Genomic DNA, 25,771 nt, shown 5'->3' on the forward strand with positions numbered 1-25,771 from the left:
ATGGAGGCCCTTTCAAATTTTAGGGAAAGGCTTGTTTTTTGAGAGTTATGGGGTTTTCTGAGTTTGCTTTTTCTTTTCCAGCCCAGAGAAAGCTGGGTTTAAATTGTGAAAACACACTGTGAGATTTTCAAGGGGAGGGTGGCTGCATGCCAACAAGTACATTTCTACCTCTGAAAGATAAAAGCAGGGCTCTTACATTGGCTGAGTTGCTCTAACAGGCGAGCTCACTTAAAACCAAGAGCTGATTTCTGCTGCCTGCTCACAACACTGCCCCAGATGCCTCTGGGCCCTGTGAGCCCCCCTCACCACAGACGTGAAGGCAGCTCTTCTCCAGTGCAGCAGTGGGGCCTCAGCGAGGCCGGGGCTGCTGGGCTGTGCCCTTCCCAGCAAGGCTCCCCTCAGCTCCCTGCGTGTCCCCCCTGCCAGGGCACCTGCACCTTGCTGCTCCGAGAAATTGTTTCCTTGGTTTGCATTTTGAAATATTATTAGCAACCTAAAACAGAAATCAGAGGTGGGGGTTCTGGACAGTTTTTGTTAGTGACGTTGATCCAGGTCTGAACATTGATGGGAATCCAGTGACAGATACTCATAATTGATTGGAATATGGCTCTTCAACAGTGTAAAAAACCCTACTGACCTTTCATAATAGTAAAAAAAATTATTAAAAATACTATCAGTTAGTTGCCACTAAGAAATCAACAGTCACTGATAGTTATGGTGCAGTGGTTTGCTTTTGTAAGATTACATCAATTTTATATTTGTAGCTTTTAATCAGCTCCCATTTAACCTGCTTTTTATTCCACCAGCTTTTCAGTGAAATCCAAACACCGCAACAGTATTTGGGATTTAGCAATGCATAAGCAGCCTCACAGGAACTCAGTTCCCCTTAAAGTCTGGATGAATGAAAAAATGAGTTTGGCAGCATTCAAGCAATACATTCATGAAGTCCTTTGAAATGGGAATTCCAGTATAATTCAGCATTATTGCAATTGCTCTAAAATGTGTAAGCCTAAATGGCAAAGGGAATTGTATACTGTACTTAGAGATAAATGTTCTGTGCAATATACTGATTTTAGCTGCCCCACTTACCCAGTGCTCAGTGGAATTAAGCAGTTAAATTTATGTGCATACTACTGAAACTGTAATGCTGAGTGTCAACCTCAGACCTGTTTTTCTCCTAAAGCATAATAAAAATACCAGTGGAAAAACTGTCCCAAACCTCAGTCTGGTAAAAGGACTGCAAGTCAAGCAGAAAATGTAAAACATCTCTGGTTTTCCTGACCAACCTGTCACAGCCCAATCTGTTGTGACAACACAGGAGGCACAGCCTGAAAGCACATTGGGGAAGGGGTCATGGCTTAGGCTTCTCTCTTTTTGACAGAGGTGAAAGTCTAGGTACAGAGTGCCTACCTGCCTGTGCTAACAAGGTGGCTTTTTTGCAAGCCATCAAAGACGGAGGTGGGACACACAGGGTTTTCTGTCTCCTGGGAGGTCCCAAGTTGGCCACTGTCCTTCTTTCTGGTCTGGAAGTTCTCTTAATTTCCAAATAAAGCTCTGGATATACTTGTTCGTCCCTAGCATGAAAAGGGCAGTACTAACCATGGAGTACAGCTCTCCCTCAGTCGTCACCCTACTATTTCTGAAGCCATGGTGTATCTGCCTATGACCGCTGGTGGTAAGGAGAAAGTAAAGAAGGTTGTGTAACTGCCCATTTCTACATGAAGGTCTGAGCAGCTAGGTACTTGCAGGACAGCAGTAGCTGACCTCATCTTCCCCAACTAAAGCACATGAATTTGCTGTGTGGCCTGATCAAGTTTTGGAGGGAGGAGCCAATCTGCAGGTGACATGTGGGTCCTTCCTGCAAAGGCCACCACAGCAAAGCACATCAGAAGGAATTTGAAATGGAAACCCCCACCCCAAAACAGAAAGGCTCGCTAATTTCTGATATAAAGGAAGAGCTACACCTATGTGGGTAAGGGATCATCTCAGGTGTTAGCAATCTCTTGTGATGAGAAAGGCTGGGGACACCTTTTATTTGCACACTTCTGTCTGGCATTCGCTTTCCTCAGAAAGGTGCCAGCTTAGGGTGATGGAGTTTCATATAAAGCTGGGAACAGTCCTTCACGATGCTACATCCTGTAAGGATGAGACTGTGTTGGTGAGTCACTGTTTATGGAATTACTCTCCTTTTTCCTGTGGTGTATGTTAGATCAAGAGAGTGTGTTGATCCTGACTTAAGGGAGATGAAAGATTGGAGAATGTAAAGATTAAGTAAGTTGTCCTGGCTATTTTAGGGTTTCTGGAACATGAGATGTTAAGGGCAAGGCAGAGTTACTGGTTATGTTGAGTGGGCATATATTCTGCAGCATTTTAAGATGGTCATTCTTGTAAATATACCAATTTCTCTGCCTCTGTAAGCAAGTTTTCTGTCTGCATCTGAAAAAGAGCTAGAAGTTCTCTGTAAAACATGACCAAATAAATACACTTTAAGATACATGATGCATGAATCTGGAGTGCTAATAACTGTAGCTGTATGCAGGGCAATTAGTTCCTTATATAACCTGTTTATCTGGCACTGCTGATTGACCTGAGTTTGCTCCTGCAGCCGAGGACCTTGCTTGAGCTTCAATTTAATGCTTAATGAATCTAGGTCAATACAAACAGACCTCAGTTTTCTTGGGAACAGCACTGTTAAAAAATGGCAGTTGTGTACTGATTACTGTAAGACTTCATATAAAATAAGGGGTGAGGGAGATACTTGTGTTGCTTAACTGAAGCTGGCTGTAATAGAGCCTTATGAGTGTGTTTGTGTGGGTGGGCCCTTGGGATGCCTCTAGCCTCTGGCAAGGAGCCTGAGAGATACCAACACATCAAAATGGAGAACAAGTTTTCCTTTCCTTACCAGCTCCCTTTCTTCAATTTTCTCAGAAGCGTTGACTTCTCTAGTTCTGCTGTTGCTGTATTCTGCTCTTTGGTTTTACTTCTTCAGCTGGGTCATAGGGATCTCCCCCCCCCCCCCCCCCCCCCCCTTAAAGCCTCAGAGTATTTTCAAATTAATAACAAATCTTTTTGTTGTTGTTTGACTGGGACAGTCTCAGACTACCTTATATTTTGCATCCTTAGCTCATATATGTGGTGCAGAGTGTTTAATTTTATTCCTTCTCAGCCTGGAACTGAAGTTTATGTTGAAGTGCTTTAAAAGCACAAAACATTATTTCTCTCTTTGATAAGCTAAATAAGGGCTTGAATCAAAATGTGTATCAAGAGCTACTGATTCAAATAGGCCCCAAAATTTTGTCAAAGTATATTAAACTCTTTTTCTACTGTCTCAGGAGATAAACAGGTTTGAGCAGAACTTGAAATAAGCATTAGTATTTCAATGGGTATTTTCCCCCAGATTTGGAGTAGAAGTTGAAATATCCAATCCACTGAAAAGATTCCCTAAAACTTAAAATTGAGGATAATATATTTTGGATTTTGAATCATTGATTGAAACAGAAAGATTTGGTTTTAATTTTATATGCTCTTCGTCTCCAGCCTTGAAAAAAAATAATCATATGTCTGTGCAAAGTCTTTCAACATTAAGTTTATTGCAATGGTTTGAATTCCTGAATTCAAATGTTAGATTTCTGGTGATTTGCAGCCAGACTGAGAACAAAGGGCATTCTGAATAAAATAAAAAAATGTTTTATGCTCTCAGAGGCCAAATATGTAAACTTTGAGATAGCAGAACAACTTATGGGACAATATGTAGTGAATGTGCGATAATCAACAGGAAAAACTAAACAGCTTAAAAAAAGGGGGAGGGAAGATATAACTATAGCAATATTGGGGGAAGAACAGAGGAGGCTGTCGTGTATATAAGCCAAGTGATGGATTCTGAGCTGTATCAGGAGTGTAAAGCACTTCCTGAAAGGCAGATTTTCTCTCATTCCTTTTCACTGCCTCTATTTTTCCTTCTTGCCAAGTTTCCACAGGGATGTTTCAGAGTAGCTGTGCATACTTGAAAAGATTAGAAAAAGTGAGGCAAATTCTGCACTGACACACTGCTCCCCTGACATCAAAGGGATGACATACCTCATGTCTCTCCAGCTCCAAGTTTAAAAAAAAAAGCACAAACTGAAGAACCATGCCCACTTCTTAAATAAATGTTTCTATTTATGCCAGAGGAAGAAGGCAGACACTATCCAAAGAAAAAATAATGAATTTAAGGCAGCTATGGTCTCCTTTGCTCTGACCTATCTGATGCTGGTTCTGACCTACCAGACCAAGTCTTGACCTCAGCCTCCCAGCTGTATCCCTCACTAAAGGCAGGTCTCATCTCCTGATACCTTTATACAGCCTTTTTTAAAGCCCTCTGCATAAGGGAGGCCCTTACACAGCAAAGCTGCTGGGGTTTTTTAGCAAATCCTTTAGTCCCATTGCAGTCACTCACCTAGTTAAAGTGAAGCCTTTGGGGTTTTCCTGGTGCAGTGGGGTCACAGGAATTACAGATTTCCAACAGGAAGGGCAGCCCCCCCTTCAAACTGAAAATATTTCAGTGAACAAACTTGTTCTTCATTTTGTGTTTGACATTACTTCCGAACACTAGGAATGTGGGTGGTACTTTCGCAGCAACAGTCTTGGGAAAAAGTAAATATGTATGTCAAATACCATATGCCATTAGGTTTTCCTGGCCCCTGCGCCCCAATAATATTTTCGATATGGATATCTAACTAACTGCTCTGGCAACAATTCTGGTTGACCATACCGAAAATACTTTTCCAAAGCATGATTACGTTTTTATTTACATTTTACCGTAATACAAACTCTTGGTGACAAGTAGACCTGCATCTATTTTAGGTAATGCCATTGGGTGTAGCAGTGACAAGTTAGCAAGCATGTAATATCCTAAGGCAAATAGATTTGTATGTTCTCTTTCAGACTGGATGATTATGTTGCATTCTCTAAAGACATTTTAGATCAGTAAGAATGTCTCCTCGGGGAATCATAGTGATAACTACTTTTGACAAGTAGTAATAACAGAAGTTTAGTCCAACTATGAAATGAAAGGCTCATGCTGAAGCCAGGATTACTAGTAGTGGACTGCATGAGCACTGTAATTGCACATCACTTGCTTTAGTGATGGCACGCCTGCCTTCACTCCATCTATACTTGTGAATTCAGAATTGCCTGTTTCATACTATCAAGCAAAAGGTATAATATTGATTTGAAGGGATCAATGGTAAGAAGCATTGTTTTAACTTACTAGTAGGTAAGATCAATTTCTTCCACAGAAAAACACTGTATTTAACGTTACATTTCTAAAATCAGGGAAAATTCCCAAATTCTGTGTCATTTTTTGATTGACATCACTCTTGGCTAATTAGAAACAACTTACTGATCCTTTCAGTAGCTCAGTTAGGTGGCAAGATCCCCCAGGTAGGTGTATCATGATAGTTTTCCATGAACATTTGCAATGATCATGACTCTGCCTTAGCTCTTCATTGTTGTTGTTACTTTACTGAACCATCAAAGGCTATCGTTATTACATATTGACACAGAGCTACAGAATGGTTGATAAATCTATATTCAAGTTGCGTTTAAAATCAATGTTATAGCAGTTACCATGTCAAATCAATATTTACCAAGTTGCTAGCTCCCTGTGCCTGATGCACTGTAATTATTCCTCTTCTTACATAGAACATGGGGACCTAATCCAATGCTCACTGAAGTCAAGAGAGACTTTCATTGATCTTGGGCTTTGGAGCAACCCTTGCTTGCTTTTATGTACTCCTGTTTGTCATAGGATTGTACAAAAAATTGCACACCACAGAAGGCCTGTTTACTTGGTCTCTACATCTTACCGTAATGCATGTACTATAAGTTTCTGCTATTATTAAAATGGGAACCAAGATGCTAACTTGCTACTGTTAGATTTTTGGACTATTTTGGTAGTGCTATACAGACAGTGCCTGTTTAATACAGATAAACCATTTTATTCAAAAATAATCCATATGTTTTGATGATGCAGCAATTCAGAAACCACACATTTGAGACAGATCAAGTAAGAGTAATTATCAAAATAGACCTGTGTAATCCCCTATGCTTCTGTGTTTTAATTGAACAGTAGGATCTTTCTTTCAAAAAAGTGTGTTAATTGGGGTCTGCTCATGGGAAGGAGTGACTAATTGAACTGGCATGAGCCTGATAGCAGGCTTTTTCATTAAAATGTTAACTTTTAAAATCAGTGTTACACTGCAAATATTGTCTTTCATTCAATTGGACTAGTCTATCTGGCACATGCCAGCTCAATTAGTAGCTTGCTTTCATGAGCAGACCCCAATTAACACATGCTTTTCTTAAAGAAGTATTCCACAATTTAAATTAGCACATTTACATTAGAAGTAATTATACTGGTTTTGGTTGTTAGTTGTTCCTGATTTTTGTGATGATTAAATATGCTTTAATGGAAAATGACATTTGTTGATTAATTACTCAAGTTGTATTGGATGTTTGTAGAAAATATTCAAACATGGAAGAGAGAGAAACTAAGCTAAGACCAGAACTCACCAATTCATAGGTATGCAAGGTGGAGTTTCTGTCATTGTTTATACAAAATTTCAACCCATATTATGCCACTACCTGTTCACCCCTAAATGAACCAAACTTAATTTTTATTAATTGTCTCTGTATATTTGGCCTGACTATGTTTGACCTTTGAAGCAGAACCATGTGTGGTATCAACAAATTAGGACACTTCAGCTGTAAGATAGGTGAGCCCATTACCTTCTGTCAGTGAGAATGTGTGAAAAGGCATTCCTGGCATAATACAGATATGATAGTCTAATCTAGAACTTCATATTCAGAGAAAGAACAGGAAAGCAATGACCTGGAACTAACAAAAGCATCTAAGCTCAGCCCTCCTGTTCATGAAGGAGATTATTATCAAGCCTTCAAGCTCTCTAAGCATATATTTAAGAAATACGTGAACAGTCTGTAGTGTGGACTCTCCTGTCATTGATGTCACATGTGACCTGAAGTAAACCATGCTTAAAATTTTGCTATATGTGAGCAATATCGAACCTGTATAACAGGTTTTTTTTCTGCTTTAGAATAGGGGAAAAAAGGTTTTGGGTGAAAATGGCTATGTTTCCATAATCCATATGAACTATATGAAAGATATTTTACAGTGTGCATTTAAATTTGGAGGGCATCATTAAATTTAATCCAGTGTCTGTATGATGAGAGTTATTAAATCTTCCTCCATCTCTATAACTTGTCTTTAAGGCATAATTTGTGGTTAGCCAAAGCATTCCTTCCTGAAACGCATCTAGTCTTCAAGAGATACAATCCACCATTTTGCTTAAGAGTGTGTTGCAATGATTAATTGCTCTCAGTGTTACAGAACTGTCTAATTATCCACCTGGATTTTGTATTACTTCAGTTTTTTGGCTTCTGAATCTTGTGAATCTTCTTAATATATACACAGCTATTAAAAAAGAAAACAAATAACAAAAAAACCAACCAAACAAAACTCACCAACTTTGTTTTCCATTACTGGTTATTTTTCCCTTTTGAAGAGGTGATGCATTCTCAATATTCTTTTAAAAATGTAGTCAGTGTCCTGGTGTCCCTCTGCTCAGCTAACAGGAATGTCTACAGAGGATAAACAATGCCATTCTGAGAGCTTCTTCTGTTATAGCTCTACATCTTCAACCACTGAGGTATGCTTCTCTGAAGCATGTATATGCAGTGTAGTCATGGTTCTGTATGAGCCAATCCTTTTCTAAAAACACCATTGTCCAGAGTTCCTATATATGTGATATTTGAGGTCTTTTTTTAAAATAAAACAACACCTCCCTTGTCATAATATTACTATCTACACTATTATAATTGGCTTAAACAAGCTATAAGGTTTGCCAAAAATCAATTGAAAGAAGATGAGGAAGGTTTGGTGGGAGCAAATGGAATAAAGTTATGGTTAAAAATGGTTTTGTTTTTCTTAACTCTCCTCTAGGTAATGGATGTGAAAAGCAAGAGAATGCTTTTTCCAAGTGTCTGTTAGGAACAGACATCTGTGCCATGTAGCACAACATCTGACAGGAAGCCTTGCTTCAGAAACAATGTAATCCTCTGGAGGCTTGTCCAGCAAAAGTATCATCCAAGGTCACTGTGATTCTACCTGCCATGGCAATGCACGTAGGCCAGGAGCTGCTTGAAGCTGAGCCTTCAGAGGAAAGCTGTAGGGTCACAGGAGAGCTATAGTGCTTGTAAAAAGCAGGATAACATCTCACTTTAAAAAAAAAAAAAAAATCTAGCACAGGGTAAATGTACATAGTAGCAGTGGAGAAATTAAAAGCCAAAGAAAGTTCTTTCCCCAAAGAACTAACGACCTGCTTCTGGAAAGAAACAGAAATAGCTCTATGCTATACAGGATGAATCATGAAACTAGAACATTATTCAAAGGGATATAGGATATAGTCTGCAGTTTTATGTGTCTGTATGTGTCCATTCATGGTGTTAACCAGTGATACAGATGATGGAGAGTCAAATGGAGGGCTTCCAGAGCCACAGGCGCATATCTGAGTCTAATTGCTATCCATTAGGTGGTAGTAGTGATACCATTAATACAGTGCCAAAAGTGCGTTAAGTCCTTAATCAGCAACAAATAAATGACAGACCCCATGCTCAAAGATCCTGTAGGGTTCAGCTCAGGTGAACCTTTAAAATGAAGTAGCCTTTTTAGGTAAAGGGGAGAAGCAGGAATTCAGCATGGTAGGGAGGCCTATTTTGAAGAAGAGTGCTTTTTCTTTTGAGAAAGTACCCAGGCATTTCTTTAACTGTACGCTCACCTGCTGCTCAGGAGAGACTCACTCCTGTGTTTACTCAGCCAGCAGCTGAGTGTGCTTGAGGGGTATAGAGTTAGATATCTCATTTTTGTGCCATCATGGATAAGAAAAGAGTACACACAGAAAGAGGAAAAATGATAGTTAAAGACAGTGTTACTGAAGGAAGCGGTTGAGCATGTTGTAAAGATGAGGTTACTGCTCTCAGCAAAGTGATAATTAAGTGTGCCACTGCAGGGGAAACAGTGCTGACCTACAGGGCTCTATGGACCCGGGACACACTGAGAGAAGTTTTCTGTAATATTATCCAAGTTTCTTAAATTCACTGGTTTCCTTTCCCATGTGTACTTCATGCTGCCTATTAACAGCAGAAATAATATGGCACTTTGAGAAATGTCAAAATTAAAACTTACACCCAGCTTTCTGTCTCTAGGAGCAATTATTTGGTTTTGTAAGTGAAAATTATTCTGTTTCAAGATGGAGCTTATTATTCTACTGGAAAATAAGCTATCAATGGATTATCAAGGTAAGCAAGCAAGATTTAAATTCAGTTGGAAATAAGAGAATTTTATATAAGATTATGTGTGTTGGCAAGAAGCTATATCATTACATTGTTGAAGGTGCATTTGTAGCTGAAAACAGCTCAGACACAATCTACTACTCAGTAGCAGACTTTAACAAGGTCATATCTTAGATGACTGAGGTCTTTTCCCATCTAGATAATCTGTGATACTATGAAAATAGTTCCTTTGCCCAACTAGATGATAAATCAAGAAATGAATGCCAATACTGTCTTTTAAAGACCATAAGCAAGAAAAGAAAGAATAGCAATGACATTAATGAAGATATGTTTTGCTCTGGTATTAACTGTTTTACTCTCTATCTCAGCTTAATTGGTTGATTAAGATTAACTTCGTATCAGAATCAATGGAAAGGTTGGGGGGGGGAGTGTAAAACTAAAATACTAAAAAACAGAGGTTTGCAGCTTTTAAAGACTTTCTGTTGAGGACAAGAAATGTTGCAATGTAGCTTTTTCTACCTCCCGTGTATGAAGACTCTGCTGTTTGGACCTATCTACAACCACATGAAAGCCAAAAGTGGGAAGGAGTCCTTCCAAAAAGACTGAACAAGGTTTTTTGTCAATGATTAGCAGGTAGTGTTAGTATCTTCAGCAATTGTAAGGCACCCAGAGTGCAGCAAAAAGAGGATATGTGTAACCATAGTCCTTGGAGACAAGGCCTGATAACCCCCTGTGATCTTGTTGAAAAGGCATTTCCATATGTTTGTCTTCCACTTTAAGATGCATCTCCTTGCAGAACATGACTCTAATCCCCCAAAGTCACAATGGTGAAAGAAATCTACCCCGAGAAGGGAGCAATATTTTGTTCTAATAATGTCAACAGCTATCTTCTAACATTTAACCATGTAATAAGGGGGGGAAGGGGGGGGAAGGAGCAGCACATATGCACACAACAAATGCAGTGTGACTGTCGGGCAATCCATTAGACAGCCATAATGTTCACAGCTGGAAATTTTTTTGAGATGGCATTTGATATCATCATTGTTAGCCTTCAAATAATGCAATATTTATTACAGTAAGGAAGAAGGGAGTATTTTTAGCTGCATCTTGAGTAACTTATCTCCATGGCAACCCCTCACTTGCCCGCACTGTTGCTGCTATATAGAATGTTGTCACATTAATAATAAATGGAACACATCTAACACATTTGGCTGCCGATTGGCTTCCAGCCACATATTTCTCTTGTTCTAGTTGAAGAGTTTGTGAAGCTTAGGGTCCATAAGCAAATTTCATTCATTCTGTTTCTTAGAGAAAATTGCCTTGGATTATATTAAAGCACTCAGGAGGTTTCATCAATGTATGCATTGTGTTTGTTGGGTTGGAAATTTTTGTTTGCTTTTGTTTCTAGTTCCACTTTAAAATGCCAAGGAAATCTGTGAACAAATACAATTAAAAAAGCTAGAAACCCAGCAGCTGTTGAATAATTTTATTTGACTTACATTTGTATGGATAAGAAAATGGCATTTTCTTTAAACTGCTTATGAGGAACCCCTGTGACATGCTTTTGAAGAACAATACTTTCATTAATGGAAACTTGAAGCAAGCAGGTCTCCAAGTGAGATCCTAGACTTGCTGATCACTTCCACATGCATATGGAAGAAGCAACTGCAAGCAGTCAGCCCTATTTTTGTGGTCTAAATATATAGAATTCAAACTTGGCAAATGCCTGTTACAAGGGTGAAAAAAAATAGAGAAAAGAACATTAGATTTCAGCTTAAATTGGTCATGTGTCTTCTATAGGTTCTACCACTAATGAACAATACAGTGCAACTGGCTTTTAAGTTTGTATATTATGATTTAAATACTACCTGCTTGGCATGAGAAAGTTTGGAGCCTGTTTAATTGGCACTACTCAAGTACTTATACAAGTATTAAATATTCATATCTGGATGGCTTAGTCCCCATTTCTTTTGTCCATTTTCTCTCTTCTTAAACCTTCACTTATTTCTAAATCTACAAAAGGAAGAGGAGGGAAAAAAATTTAAATAAAACTGTTTGTGTCTTATTATATGACCATGTGTTCTTTCTGCAGTCTACCATCAGTTTATTTAATATCTCAAATGAAGCATGTGTGCTCATAAGAATAAATCCCCTATTAATCTTCATTCATGAAACACCTATTACATTTTAGCTTAAATAATAATGATAGGTTGCCAGTGATAACTAACTGGTCTAGGATCACGTACTTATTGCTGTAATTTCCAAATAAACTCCTTTTCAACTCCAAGACTTAAGAAAAAAAAACACCAGTTCTTTTACTTTGTTGTTCAGCTTTTCAAAACAGATATTCTGTTCTATGGTCATAAAAGAAAATACCATTAAAAAAACAGATAACATAACTGAACAATTGTTAGGTTCTTATATGGGAATTTCAATCACAAGCATGATGTTGCAACCCCCAAATTTATAAATGAGGGAAAAGAATAGCTCATGTGAGTTCTCAAGCATTACTCAGGAACTGAGAGTTTCTAAAAGGCTGATCCAAAACATTTAGTAGCAATCCCTGGGAATATTGTTACTGACCTCTGAGCTTTGAGTCAATCTCTACTTCATGATGTCAAAATTTAGTGAAAGGTTTTTACCCTGAAGGCTTTGTTTTGTTTGTGTTTTTTTTTTTAATGCTGTAAAATGTTAAAAACTATCAGCATTTCCCTCATTATTTGTATCTAAACACACGTACAAAGAGTAAGTTTACTCAAGGACAATAACTAGTAGCATTTTCTTTAAAGGACATTAAACAGCCCTGACACTCAAAGTTGGTAAACAATCTGACATTACTATTATTTTTTTGTTTGGAGACTCCTGCTTTTAACAAGTAATGGCTAGTTAGGGATGAGTTGTGTTTGCAGGCAGTACTGCCAAGAACCCACCAGCTCAAAGTGAGAAACATGCTGCATATGCAGAATTCATTGCTTCTCAATCATATGTGGGTCCTGTTTAATATAAAGCCCAGTCCTAGGGTTTCAGACATTCATACTTATTTACCTTGAACTTGAACTCACTTGACATCTGCTGAAAGGCCAAGAGATGAATGAACATGGAGAAAGATTATTTTCTTCCTATTGTAGCAGGTGACTTTACAGGATAGGTGTGCTTCTGGACTTTAAATCAGAGACATTGTGCCAGGCGCTGTAGCAGATGAGAGAGGCAAAAATCTTGCAGGATGTTCATCTCGCCCAAGCAGCTGGAATCCAGACTTTTGAGTTGCCACATTTTGCATAGCAGAAAGGCATGTATTCATTAGGGAAATTTTCTAAAGTGCTATGAAGATAATAAAACTTACATTTTTTTAATTCATAGTTCATCTCTGCTTGAGATAAATCTACAGTCAAAAAAAAGTTTCTGTGGTTAACCTGTAAGGGATAGCTTTCAAAATGAACCATGATTATTTCATCTAGGACTTAGTGAATAAAAGAACAAAAGATGGCAACTGCTGTGTTTAAGGTTTGTGTATGCGATACTTAATAGAGAATACAGAAATTTTAAGGAAACCAGTCTGTTGCTGAGGCCTCATATTGGAAGAGTTTTGCCCCCGGCTTCAGTGAGGTGGAAAGCTGGTCCTTGAAAAACAGGTGATCTGACCTTGGTGTGCAATTCTTGGCACAGGCTGTGTTTCCATTTTACTTCTACTGCTCTCCCTCAGCTTATATCGACACGCACTCTTTATACGTGTTTTGAAACTGGTTACAGTGGCTAGCTGCATTTTGGAGTTCACTGTTTAACTACCCTGAATGAGGGCAAAAAATATATGTATCTTGACTACTTTATTAAATACTTCACATTCAACTCTACCCTTTCTGAGAAATCTAGATGTTTAAAGAACTTGGAGTGTAGCTGTTCCTTTCATCTATGATGCTATAGAGTTCCTGTTTTACTTGCTGCTCCTTTGCTTTTGTTTTTTCTTCTCCAAAGTGTGACTTAGCTAAAAATGCTGACTGAAAGTCAGACCCCCACCATAAGCACAGGAGCTATGAAACTGAGATTGCTACATCCTTTGTGCCAAGCAAGTCCTCTATTGTCTATTCAAAACTGCAGGTGTGGAGAAATAATATCACAGACTTTTCCTATGATACATGCATTCCCATCCTTTCTTAGGTGTGAGAACATGGTATAGAGCAGGTTAAATCCTGAAGACAACCCTGAGCCTTTCCAGGCTTTGATTCTCACTGGTTCAGGTCTTATTTAAGAGCAAGATCTCAATGAGCAGTGTCTTTATTTTAACACTACTTCACTAAATTTTTTTTTTTCCATTGGCTCAAGGGCACAATATATACTCTTTTAAATTTTATTTTTTGAATTACTTTTAATCAGAAATCTGATGAGCTACTTAAGATTCAGAAGAAAGAGACAGCTCTGCCTCAAAAACAGTCATTAGTTTGAAAACCTGGGGAGGGAGGGATCCAAGCTTGTCTTTGTGTGATCTCCCATTTCCCTGTGGTGTCTTCCAGCACAAACTAAATCCCTGTAAAAACAGACAGGAAAAACTCAACCAGTTCATCTGCTCGTTTACTGTACTCCTGTCCCAGGCTGGCACTGTTTTTGGTTGCAGTATGGATGATTCTCAGTTTTAAAGCCAGGTTTGTTCTTACAATTATTTTACTGGCACATAATAAAAACTGTTTCCTGTAGTTGGCAAAATGAAGTTAAATAGAGTCCAGGTGTGCCATGTTTGCCAGCCTTTCTGCACTGTAATACTAATCTTTGCTCTAAATAAGTAGCTTTAACAGACTGTAATAATAACCCCTTGGCTAGCATGTCCCAGGTAAGGAACAGAAGATACTCCACTCCCCTGAACACAGTTTTCATGATGGATCTAGATGAAGCTTGTGGCACAGGTGTTGATGTAATTGGAACAATGATACATGAGGGATAGACAAGTGGTTCAGCCAACCTTCAGACAGATGCTTCCACTGGAGTGACATGGCAGCTTATCATTAATAGGTGGGGGTCCGGTCAGACTCATGTGGGAGGTCAGGTTCAGGCTGTATTTAAAAAACAAACCCAAAACAGCCAAACAAAAAACTAACATCAGCAAAAACCCCAAAAATTCCAACAAAACAAACAAAAGAAGCCCAAAATACTGAAACAAACTTATCCCAAAAACAAACAACAGAAACAACACCCCTGCTTCACACACACATGTACACGCACAAAACACCACACCTTCAAGCTTTGCAGCTGCTAATACAACAATGGCTAGGGTTATTTTTTCTATGTTACATCTATGTATTTGCACTAAACTGATAACTTCAATCTATTATCTTGCTCCCTCTGCATATATTTTAATATGTCTGTAGGCATATTCATGTATATTACATGCCATAAAAACATAAGTAGTGATTGAGTTGATTCTTGGTCAATTAATGTTTTAATGAAGTTGCAAATCCATATAAACATGGATTTTGAATATTTTATTAACTTCTAGCATGTACTGATACACCTAGATTTTTTTTAAATTACAATGGCTGATATATGCACAACAACTTTAAAGACAAATATATGACAGACACAAGTGTGTACCCTTGGCAGATGAAGACAGGTACATCTGGAATGTTGTAACACTGAGAATGAATTGTCATGTCCTAGTGAAAGCATAATTCTGTGCTAAGTTACTTGTTTAGGGTATGAACTAGGAAAGGCACTTAGCCACATGATTAACTGCAAGGATGTGGTTACAGCTTTTGTGGGACTGTTCATATTACTAAAATGATAATTTTGCATTTTTCTATGATTATCATACTCTGACTGGGCATTTACATCTTATGTAATCAAGGATGGTTACACAGACACTGAAGGGGTGAATCAGTGTTTTCCTGCAACAATTTAGCCAGACAGTGTGACACAACTGTGTTGTAAATCAGACTTCAATCTTAATTCATTCCAAATGTTAATTCCTTCAATTGTTGTGAGATTTCTTCTTTTCATTGTTTGTCCATCTGTAGAATATGTAAGATACAGTAATGTCTGTAAAGAAAACAGGAATGAAATAAGTATATACTCATCTGAGTGAATACTGGTTCGTTCATATGTGCTATACCCAATGAACTTCTTGCTAATTATCCTTTTCTTTGTCTTGAACTGTGTGACTAAGAGGAAGACCAAGCATGGGCTGAGATTTTTATTGCTTGCTTTCTAGAACGCTTAGCTCACCGAATCTGCTTCTTCATACTTTGAGAGGACTTAAAAATCCAGATATTTACTAGTGCTTGATATTAGTTTGTTTCACAAGAGCCTTTCAGACAGGTTCTTTGTCTGGACTTATTACCTCAACTTGAGCTTGAATTATGAGCATTTAACTTACCCATTTTGTTTAGTATTTCCTGCATGCTTCCTTCAAATTGTTCTAGCTCCTCTGACAAAGAATTCATTGCAAGTGGGAACATTCCCAGTGTCGTCAACATTTCTACTATAAGCAATGGAGGTGGAGAAGCACCTCAAAGGAATCTTTTCTTTTATCTTAGAAACATATTTCATGATGTAATGAGTCGTCCTGTGGAACAGTGAGTGTGCACATTCTCGCTCACTCACTCTTTAACTCTCCCCAGATTTTAGGTGCCTTGTTCAGTAGTTTAATATTTAGACATCACCAGAATCTTGGTTAGGTCATCTCTCTTTGAAACAGCGAATGTGCCTACAGATTTAACCTCCTGTCTTCAGAGCCTCACATCAGTCAACATCTGGATTCCTAAAGTGCCTAGGGCCCTGTGCTGTTTGTTAAGATGGATGCTCCCACCATCTTGCAGCGGGGAGCCACAGAGCTGCTAAGGCCCTGGTTGCAGTTCTGGAGGTAGTCCTCAGGCCACCCTCCTAGGACCTGCCTCATCTTTTGAGGTATCTATTCTTTTTAATCTCATTCTTTATTCCCTCACCCCACTAGGTAACCAGTTCTAATTCACCATCATATGTCTTATGGAAAAATTCTATTGGTCACATTGACAAATTATTAATTATTCAAACTTCCTTATAAGTACTGTGAATCCTCAAAATATGAGTACATTCGGTAGGGACGTTACAAAAAGTCAGCCAATTGTGTAACTGACTCTTCCTAACCTTTGCTTGACCTGGGGAATATCAGCGAGGTCTGTATTAGCTCTCCCACCCTTCACAACAATACTGAATAAATCTGATCCGTGGTAGTCTTTATTGAACTTTCCACTTTGAATGGTTCTTTATGGCATGACTCCCTTCGATACTGGAATACACAAATTGTGTCATTGAGAATGCAGAAGTACAGAAGCAATTAAAAGAACAAACATGGAATAGTTGAGCAACCTAATTTATACTCTTAAAAGGTTACAAATGAAGCAACTATGACGCACGATCAGAGAACCTCTAAGGATAAACATTCATAGACTATTTCCGTGGTTACAGCTTTAGCACATAGGTGCTAGAAAAGTAAATCCCTACCTAAACACAGCATATAGGAAGAGGTATTATCTCCTGCTTTTGCCTAGTTCTTGCATTGTACAGCTTTGTTACGACTGCTTTTTATTGAATTCCACCACACATACTTTCTATGAATGGGAGTTTTCTGTTTGTCTGAATCTAGTGGCCTCCACAGAAGACAAAATTCTAACAGTCTCACATCTGATACACTTGAGTGTGTACATGCTTTCAACACCATTCTTGTTCCTTATGTCACATTCCATTTTCATGTTGCAACCCTCAGGATGTTGAGGATGGCTACAGATTTCTCCAACACACTTGACAGGCTGTCAAAAGGAAATACAGCTGTGGCTCATTGGTTAAGTACTCCAAGGAAGACCTTTGGCTGTTTTTCAGATGACACCATATAATTACAACCCCATTGGTAAAAGGAGGTCAGATCTATCTTTCGGCCATGCTTTATTGTGACAGAAAGACTTTGGAGTATCATTCATGTGGATGCAATACCCAGTTACTGGTTATTGATCTGGCATTGTTCGATATCAAATCACAATCTCATTCTTTGCTTCATGATCTCTGTCAACGGTGGCATTTGTATCTCTCTTAACATTTCTTTCATTCTTAGGAAATTGAAGAGAAGGAAAAAAGTATATTCTCTCATTTCTAAATGCATCCATCAAGCATGTTCTCCATTTTTACCACTCCCAAAGATAGAAGAGGCATGTGTGTGGTCATCAGTAGTTGAACTGCCAAATAGCATGCCCTCTCTTGGGGTAGGTGTGGTGGTAAACAACAGAGTACAAATTTCTTCCCCATTTCATTTGAGTTTTATTGCAACTGACGTCTTATGGCCAAGGTTTTCAAAAGTATTTAGTGTTTATAGACGATGTAGCTTGACAAAGCCTATAAATGGCTCATCTCAGCAAGTCAGATCAAGTTTCCTAAAAAGCTTGACTTTCAAGGCATCTCATTTGTGACATTCCAAATGCAGCTAAAATACTTCAAAATATTGGTATTCTCTGTACTTTCAAGTTAATATATTGTTAGCATAGTTAAAACACTCCACTTTTCTGGAAGTATAAAACTTGCATGAACTTTCCAGAAAATTCAGTGCTGAGAACTCCAAATGGTTAGCAGTATTTGATTTCTTATGTGGGCTGTTTTATCATATTATTCTGGAAGTAGTTCCATGGGTGGTGTGGTAGGAGGATGTTTGGAAAGAAAAAGAGCTGAGAGTTTTCACTAATCTATTTATAGTATTCATTAATTGATTTTATTCTTGTGGTTACCCACCCATTAAAATCCATTTGAAGCTAGAGTGCTCTTGTCTACTAAGCTACTCACCGAGGGTTTAAAATTACTTTGATAGTTTAAGAGAAAAATTACACTTATTTCTTACTGTGTCTTATTGTTATGAAATTTAGCATTCTTTTTTTTTTTCCTCAGTCTGTAATATTCTTTCTAGATTTGCAGAGATTCTGAAAAAAAATCTGAATAGAACAAAGAGGTTAAAATCAAAATTAGATGTCGCCACCAATCTCAAGCAGTTTTTGGCACTCTAAAAAACCACCTGTGCTTGATTTGTGTCCTACCCAGTGTGCAAGTTCATTATTCTTAAACAAAAAATGTCTGAAAAAAGGCATTCAGGTGGAGATGAACAAGTACTATAAACTGTACAAAACCAAAGGATGCTTAATATTAGATATGCATGTACTCTCTGCCTTCAAGCATAAGGGAAACACAAATAGCAAATTATGGTGCCTTGTCCTGTTCTCTTCAAGCTGCTGCAGCCCTGCTGCTGAACTGCAGCACCACGCAGCTCTGGTTGTTAGTGGAGGGCCCGGCACAGAAATGCTCCAGCACAGATGATTAGGTCTCGTCCCCTGCACTGGTGACTCCAGCTGACAAAAGGGTATCCTGATGTTGCTTGCAGTTTAGCTTCAGTTTAGCCTTTTGCACCTGCCTGCAACAAAATTCCTGTTGAACTTTGCAGTTGAATTTGAATTGGAAAAGTATCTTCAATATCCTTTAATGAAATATCTTTTTATGAAGATATCAAGGGAAAGAAGTAGTTATGAGCACTTTTCATGATGGTATAAATTCACACATTATTCATGCTTCGTTGGACTTATTCTGCAAGATCAGCATAAAGCCATCTAGAAGAATATGTACCCTTAGCATACTGATAATATTCAACAACTAGATAATAACATTGGTGACATTTGCAAAGCCTCAGAGACTTAGGCCTCTCTGCGTTGACATTAACAGAAACGAGACATCTCTATTTCTCAGGTAGTAGTGGTTCAATGACCTTTTTCTGCTTTCTCAGACTTCTGTTATTTTTGCATGCTCTTTGTGGCCATTGTAAAGAAACAGCAAAATATTTGATTTTTCTACTCTTCTCCTGTTTGTCTTAAAATAGTCTTTGCCTTTAAAATGGATTCTCCATAGACTTTTATCTTTGGTTGCTAATCATTTTGGGTATACAAGAGACGGTTTCTGATTAGAGGTGACCAAAGGGGTAGCAATGGCATCTGGAAGTGATGGGGTTGTGATGGTTATTTATCCCTGCCTTGCAAAACTGAATATATGACATTGCACTGCTAACAGAAATCAGCAGAACTGGCCTTCGACTTCTCTGCATACTTTCCCTGGGAGTACTCCTATCCACTGCAAAAGGCTATTTATATTTCATTTTTCACTATAAAGAAAGGTAGAAATTGACAGCAGTGCTCTACTATTTTGTAGTAATTGATCTTTTTCAAAGCACTTTGGCTTTCTCTGAAGATCTGTCATGTGATTCTTCTCCTTGTTATTGCTATAGGTACCTTTTGTTGTTGTTTTCAGAGAAGTGGGGATCAAGGTATTATATTTTTAACCACAGAATTACCTTTATTCTGCATTTTTTCTGATACTTAACATAATATTAATGGAAGTACCCTTCTGGCAGGGTGAGCGACGTTATCAGTAAATGTGTAATTGACTTCTGTACCGAGTCTGAGAGAACAAAGGGAACTTCGAGATCAAGAGCCCTGTGCCTGCCTGCCAGAGCAGTGCGATTGTTCTTGGCCTCAGCCTGTGATCATTGCTTACACAGCATAGAACTGTGTGTAGTTATCACTTGAGGGCTAGTAGTAGTAATTGTAGTTTGGTCAGCATAAGTGGTAGATGACAGTGCAATTGTATCTCATGCTGTTAATCAGCCTAACTGCATATCTCCTAAAAAAAGGCAAGGAACGGTACTCTACTACTCACTATTGTAGGTGTACGTAAGCATGAATCTGAAAGATAGGGAATGGGCAAAAAGAGGGGAATGTTGAAAGGTCAGTACGTTGCAACCAGTGTCAGATACTAGCACTGAGGAAGGACTGTGAAATCAAGACTAAAACACTTCAAGTTTTGTGTTCAGTGATTTTTATTTATTGAGGGGAAAATGTGTCTTGGTTTGCCTTGCTGTGAGGAAAAATTTTTCCTAAAATGTATTTGTAAAGCAGATCAAGAAAGTGTTGTATGAATATAATGAATCCAAAAGGATGATTTTGACACTTTTAAATAGGAAGCTCTCAATTGTTCAGATATTTCAAAGATTTAAATTACTTGGGCTTCATAACATTAAATCCACGTTGTGATCTCTCATATTACAAATCAAAAGACAGAAGGGAAAAATACAACTTTTACATAATACTATTCATCATGACAAATGATCTGCATCAAAGAACATAACATCCTGGCAAAGCTTCAAGATTACCCAGAGGAGAGGCAATGGACAGGCTGTCGAGCCAAAGTAATTTCAGAAACAATTCCACACCTTCTTTATCCCTAGCGTGGAGCAGAAAAGCTATGAAACCCTCTAGCACAGTCGTTTTGTGCATTTGTTTAACCTGCTGACCTTAACTCTCACCCTCCCTGACAGTTTTATGTTTCTCAGCATAGGGGTGGGGAAGGATTTCTATGCAACTATCAACAATATGGTTTAGAGTTTCTCTGTCGGGGACTATTCCTTTCACAGCTCTTGAGCAAAGGTAGTGCCTACCACAGGCATAAGCAGGTGGTGCCATGACACCGTGTCGCTCTCTCCCCCAGCAAGCACAGGTGTCTGCTGGAGTGATCAACAAGTGTGAAGGAGGACAGAGCTGTGTTAGAGCCCTAGGACTTAGCTGGTGATCACTAGCATAACAAATGAATGCGGTTGATATATGAAGCTTAGTTGGCTCAGAGCAGCTGACTGTCTCATTGCAGAACAGGTATCATACAGGTTTTTTCATTACACCAGTGAAATGGTTAGCTCCTTACAACTGCAGGCTTCAGCATGCCTGTCTCCATACCTAGCCAAGCTTATTCCAAATACCTTCACTGGATTGCTCTGTGACAGCAGAAGAAAAAGACCTCCCTTCATATTAAGCGTAACTTTATACAACACAGATTATACTGGATCTAAACTTCTGGCTCAAAATTGAGAAAATTAAAACTATTTGTTTTCATGAACCCTAAATTTCATCCTCAGTAAGTGTGTTTTTTTTATTTGATCAGAGAACTCATACTTTCATATATTATGATAATGTATTTATTAGCACTGAATGATGCAACCTATCTGCAGGAATACTGACAAATAGAATTTTGTTTATGTAAGTCAGTGTAGTACAGGTGGAATCATATATGTAATTTAGATAAATTACATATATTTTACTTGTTGATAACAGAATTTGGCATTATAGCCAGGGCCACAGAAGAAATCCTCATGTTCTTAAATTACTGCTTGTCCAGGCAACAGTCACAGTATCTGTTAAACTAGTGCTGCATTGTTTAACAGATGCCAAAATTGAGTCCTCGGTATATTAAAATTAACTCTTGATAAAACATAGTCAAGGTATGCAGGTCCAAATCTGACCAGAAAGGAGAGATTTGTTTTTTAAACAAACAAAATAAACCCAACCAAAACCAACGACACCCCCACCCCTGTTAACTCTTAATTTGCATGCCTGAGATAGGAGCTGTATTTTGTGATGGAGATTTGTGGCTTACCATGTGGGAGGACAACACTTTTAGGTTTTTGTGCAATACAAATTCAGTAGCAGCTGTTGTGTTAAAAGTGAGGTTGGAGTTAAATTAGGATGTAGTTTAGAAGGTCATAATGGTAAAGGGGAAGATTTGTTTTGACATCTTTTGTCACATGCTGCACATCAGTTTGCCTTGTTCTAGTTTAACATCTTCTGCTCTAATAAAAGCCAGCTTTAGAAATTGAAACTTTTAGTCACTTCTGGAATGCTTACTTCAAGAACAAACTTGCCAGAGCCCATGCCTGATCACAGCCCCAGGCTGCTCCAAACTTGTTCCAGTGCTACACTGGTAGGCTGAGATTTGCTGCTCTTTTCCACTTGTTTTCCATGGTTCTCATGAAAGATCTCTAACATTTTAGAGATCTTTAGCCATCAAGTTGCCCTTGTGAGATTTAATTACAAATATGTCAAATCCGTCAGATAATTGCATAAGCTGTTTCTTAAAAATCTCTAGCAATAGAAGCCCAATCTTTCCAGAAAGTCTTTCAGGCAATGTCCTCAGACAGTGGTTCACTCCTCTTGTGCTTAATCACAGAACCACAGAATGGCAGGGGTTGGAAGGGACCTCTGGAGATCATCTTGTCCAACCCCCCTGCTTGAGCAGGCACACCTAGAGCAGGGGGCACAGGAACGCGTCCAGGTGGGGTTTGAATGTCTCCAGGGCAGGAGACTCCACAAGCTCCCTGGGCAGCCTGTGCCACTGCTCTGGCACCCTCACAGGAAAGAAGGTTTTTCTCATGTTTAGCTGGAACTTCCCGTGTTCCAACTTGTGCCCATTGCCCCTTGTCCTGTCATTAGGCACCACTGAAAAAAGTCCAGTCCCATCATCCTGACACCCACCCTTTAGATATTTGTAAGTGTTATTAAGATCCCCCCTCAGGCTTCTCTTCTCCAGGCTGAACAAACCTAGGTCTCTCAGCCTTTCCTCATAAGGGAGATGTTCAAGTCCCCTGATCATCTTGGCAGCTCTCTGCTGGACTTGCTCAAGCAGTTCCATATCCTTCCTGAACTGGGGGACCCAAAACTGGACACAGCACTCCAAATGTGGTCTCACTAGGGCGGAGTAGAGGGGGAGGATACCCTCCCTCGACCTGCTGGCCACACTGCTTTTAATGCAGCCCAGGATGCCATTGGCCTTCTTGGCCACAAGGGCACATTGCTGGCTCAGGGTCACCTTGCTGCCCACCAGCGCTCCCAGGTGCTTCTCAACAGAGTCACTTTCCAGCAGGTCAACCCCCAACCTGTACTGGTGCATGGGGTTGTTTCTCCCCAGGGGCAGGACCTTGCACTTGCTTTTGTTGAATTTCATAAGGTTCCCCTCGGCCCAGCTCTCCAGGTCTCATTGGATGGCAGCACAGCCTTCTGGCATATCAGCCACCCCTCCCAGATTGGTAATGTTTAACTTGATGTTAGGAACCTCTATGACAACTGAATTGTTACCAGTTTTATTTGCTGTGGAAATAGAAAATCAATTACTGCCTTCAAACTACACTAAAGTTGCTGTGAGATGGTGTTCTCTTCAATTTTCATTTCTTCACTAAATTAAACCATCAAGTACTTCAAAATCTTTCTCAGACATGGCGCAGTGACAGCTATTGGAGCACTCATCTCTGGATTGTCTTCAGATGTTTGAAAATGTAGTATCCAAAACTAGCTATAATAATTCAGATGTGGCCTCATTAATGTCTTAATGTGTCCCATAGGTTAGACATGGACAACTTGCCCTTTTCACAATGCTGACTTTGTTAGTTCATGTTCAGTTTGAAATACCAGCTGGATCCTTTTCTACAGTACCTGGTCTGTTGTTTTCAAGTATGTATTTTTGTAGGTGATTATTCCTGTCTCCTTAGAGCAGCACATGTCACTTACCTTTATTGAGTTGCAGCTTTCTTCTTTCTTTTGAAGTTTTTCTTGTCTTCCAGTTCACTTGGGAATCCTGCCTGCTTGGTATCATTTGTAACTAAGTAAGCAAGCATTCTAACAATGTATGTGTGTTTTCTATGTCTAATTTTTTGCCATGTCTAGTAGATCTTTTGATATCTTTTAGAAGTGAAAAACATGGAGAATTTTATTTACTTAATTGGGAACAAAGGTTGGCTGATAACATTCCTATAGATTGATAACATTGCATGACAGAAACTAGTTCTCTGTGCAGGGTATGATTCTGACCAGCCTCGCTTTCTGTAGGCGAGGTATTTAGGATGTTATTTTTCTAGATAAACCATTTATATCTTTTGCTTGTAGCAAATCTGAGGTCATCCATAACTCTTGGAAATCCCATTCCCTCACACTAAGATGTCAATTAATTTTAATATACTAATAAGCATAATGACTCTCAGGGAACCACGGTAAATTTTAGGTCATTTTTGATATTTAAAATCTGGGAGACGACAGGCCTTGTATTTGCATTTCAGATTGCATCCTGTCATGGGTATTCTTTAAAGTTCACCTTATGACTAAAACTCTAACTTACTTTTCTAGTGAAATATAAAGCCTCTTGAGCTTATTTGTATTTCACTGCAAACTGCAATTCACTCAGTTCATGGAGCTCAAAAGGGGCCCTGTGAGGTCTCATCCTGGTCCAGCTGGCGCTGATTTAAAGCTGTGATGTGATGATAATGATAATGTCTTGGTTAAGTGTTGCTATGAGATATTGGGCTTTCTTGAACATGAAGGTCTTAAGGTGCAAACTCATGTGACTAAAATCCAGAAGCGGTTCACCTAACCATTCTTATAACCAAGTTTCTGAAATTATGCAGTTCCGGTGAAAGTTAAGAAAACACATGTCTCTTGTTGTACTGGACATTTCAGAATGTTTTAATGAAAGACAAATGTACAAAGACAATGTCATACTTAGTGCAAGATCGAAGATACTGGGATCTCAGGTAGACAGGGAAAGGTCCTGGCTCATCTCTGGAGCCTGCATAACTGCCTTCCCATTTTGCAAGTTTCTGTTTGACAGCGCTGAGCCCTTGAAGTGTGCCATGCAGAATAGGCAAGGAGATACAAAAACCTTTAATGATTTTGCCCAAGCCAATGCAAAAAATGCCTTTAAACCCAGATTTTCCAAGATGCTCCTTCTGCCTTAAGAACAGAAATGCCCTCTCTACTTTTCAGTTGCTGATATAAATGGTCTACTATGGGAAAAGGATGGATTGTAATTTCAACACATAATCAGCATAGAGAAACTTGGTAAACAAAAGAACATTGCTGGTGGCAGTCAAGAGAGGAGGCAAGAGGAAAGCCTCATTAAGTCTGATTGTTATAGCACACAGTGATAATGGTGCTGTACATCAGATAATGATTTACTTAGTGTCTCCAGTACACATTAGATAGATTATGTAAGCGCATTATTTCTTATTGAAAGAACAGCTATCATTAATGGCCAGTGAAATAGTTGAGTAAATCTTCATGCTGCAGAGAGAGGAAAAAATAAGTTAGCAACATTAAAATAATGCAATTTCATCCCAAAGTAAAATATAATTACTAATGTCGAACATATGACCTTCACAATACAAAACTTTCAGAGACTGTATTTTATCTCTCCATGGTTGTGCAACTACCAATAATGTAAAATAATGGTAACATTTAGTGACTTGAGTTTAATTCAGGTTAATACAGAGCTTACAAGATTGAAATAATTTCTTAATAAAACTTTAGGTTTTGAGTTGGAAAGTAAAGAAACAGGAGCAAGTTAATAACAACCATCCTCCAGTTGTACACCAAAGTTCATTTAATGAAGGAAGAAGTATGGAGGCTGCTGAGTCTAGTTCCCTTTGCTTGGTCTTACCCTCTGTCTGCTCTCTTTCAAGTCCCATGAATGTGGCTTGGTGCCTGTCTTGGCTGTGGTAGCTGTGCTCAGTGTCTGCCTGAGGAGGAAGGAGCTGGTGTGAGCCATTTTGTCCTGTTCTGCCTACAGG

The sequence above is a fragment of the Phalacrocorax carbo genome, chromosome 5, assembly GCF_963921805.1.
Source record: "Phalacrocorax carbo chromosome 5, bPhaCar2.1, whole genome shotgun sequence".
NCBI lineage: Eukaryota > Metazoa > Chordata > Aves > Suliformes > Phalacrocoracidae > Phalacrocorax > Phalacrocorax carbo.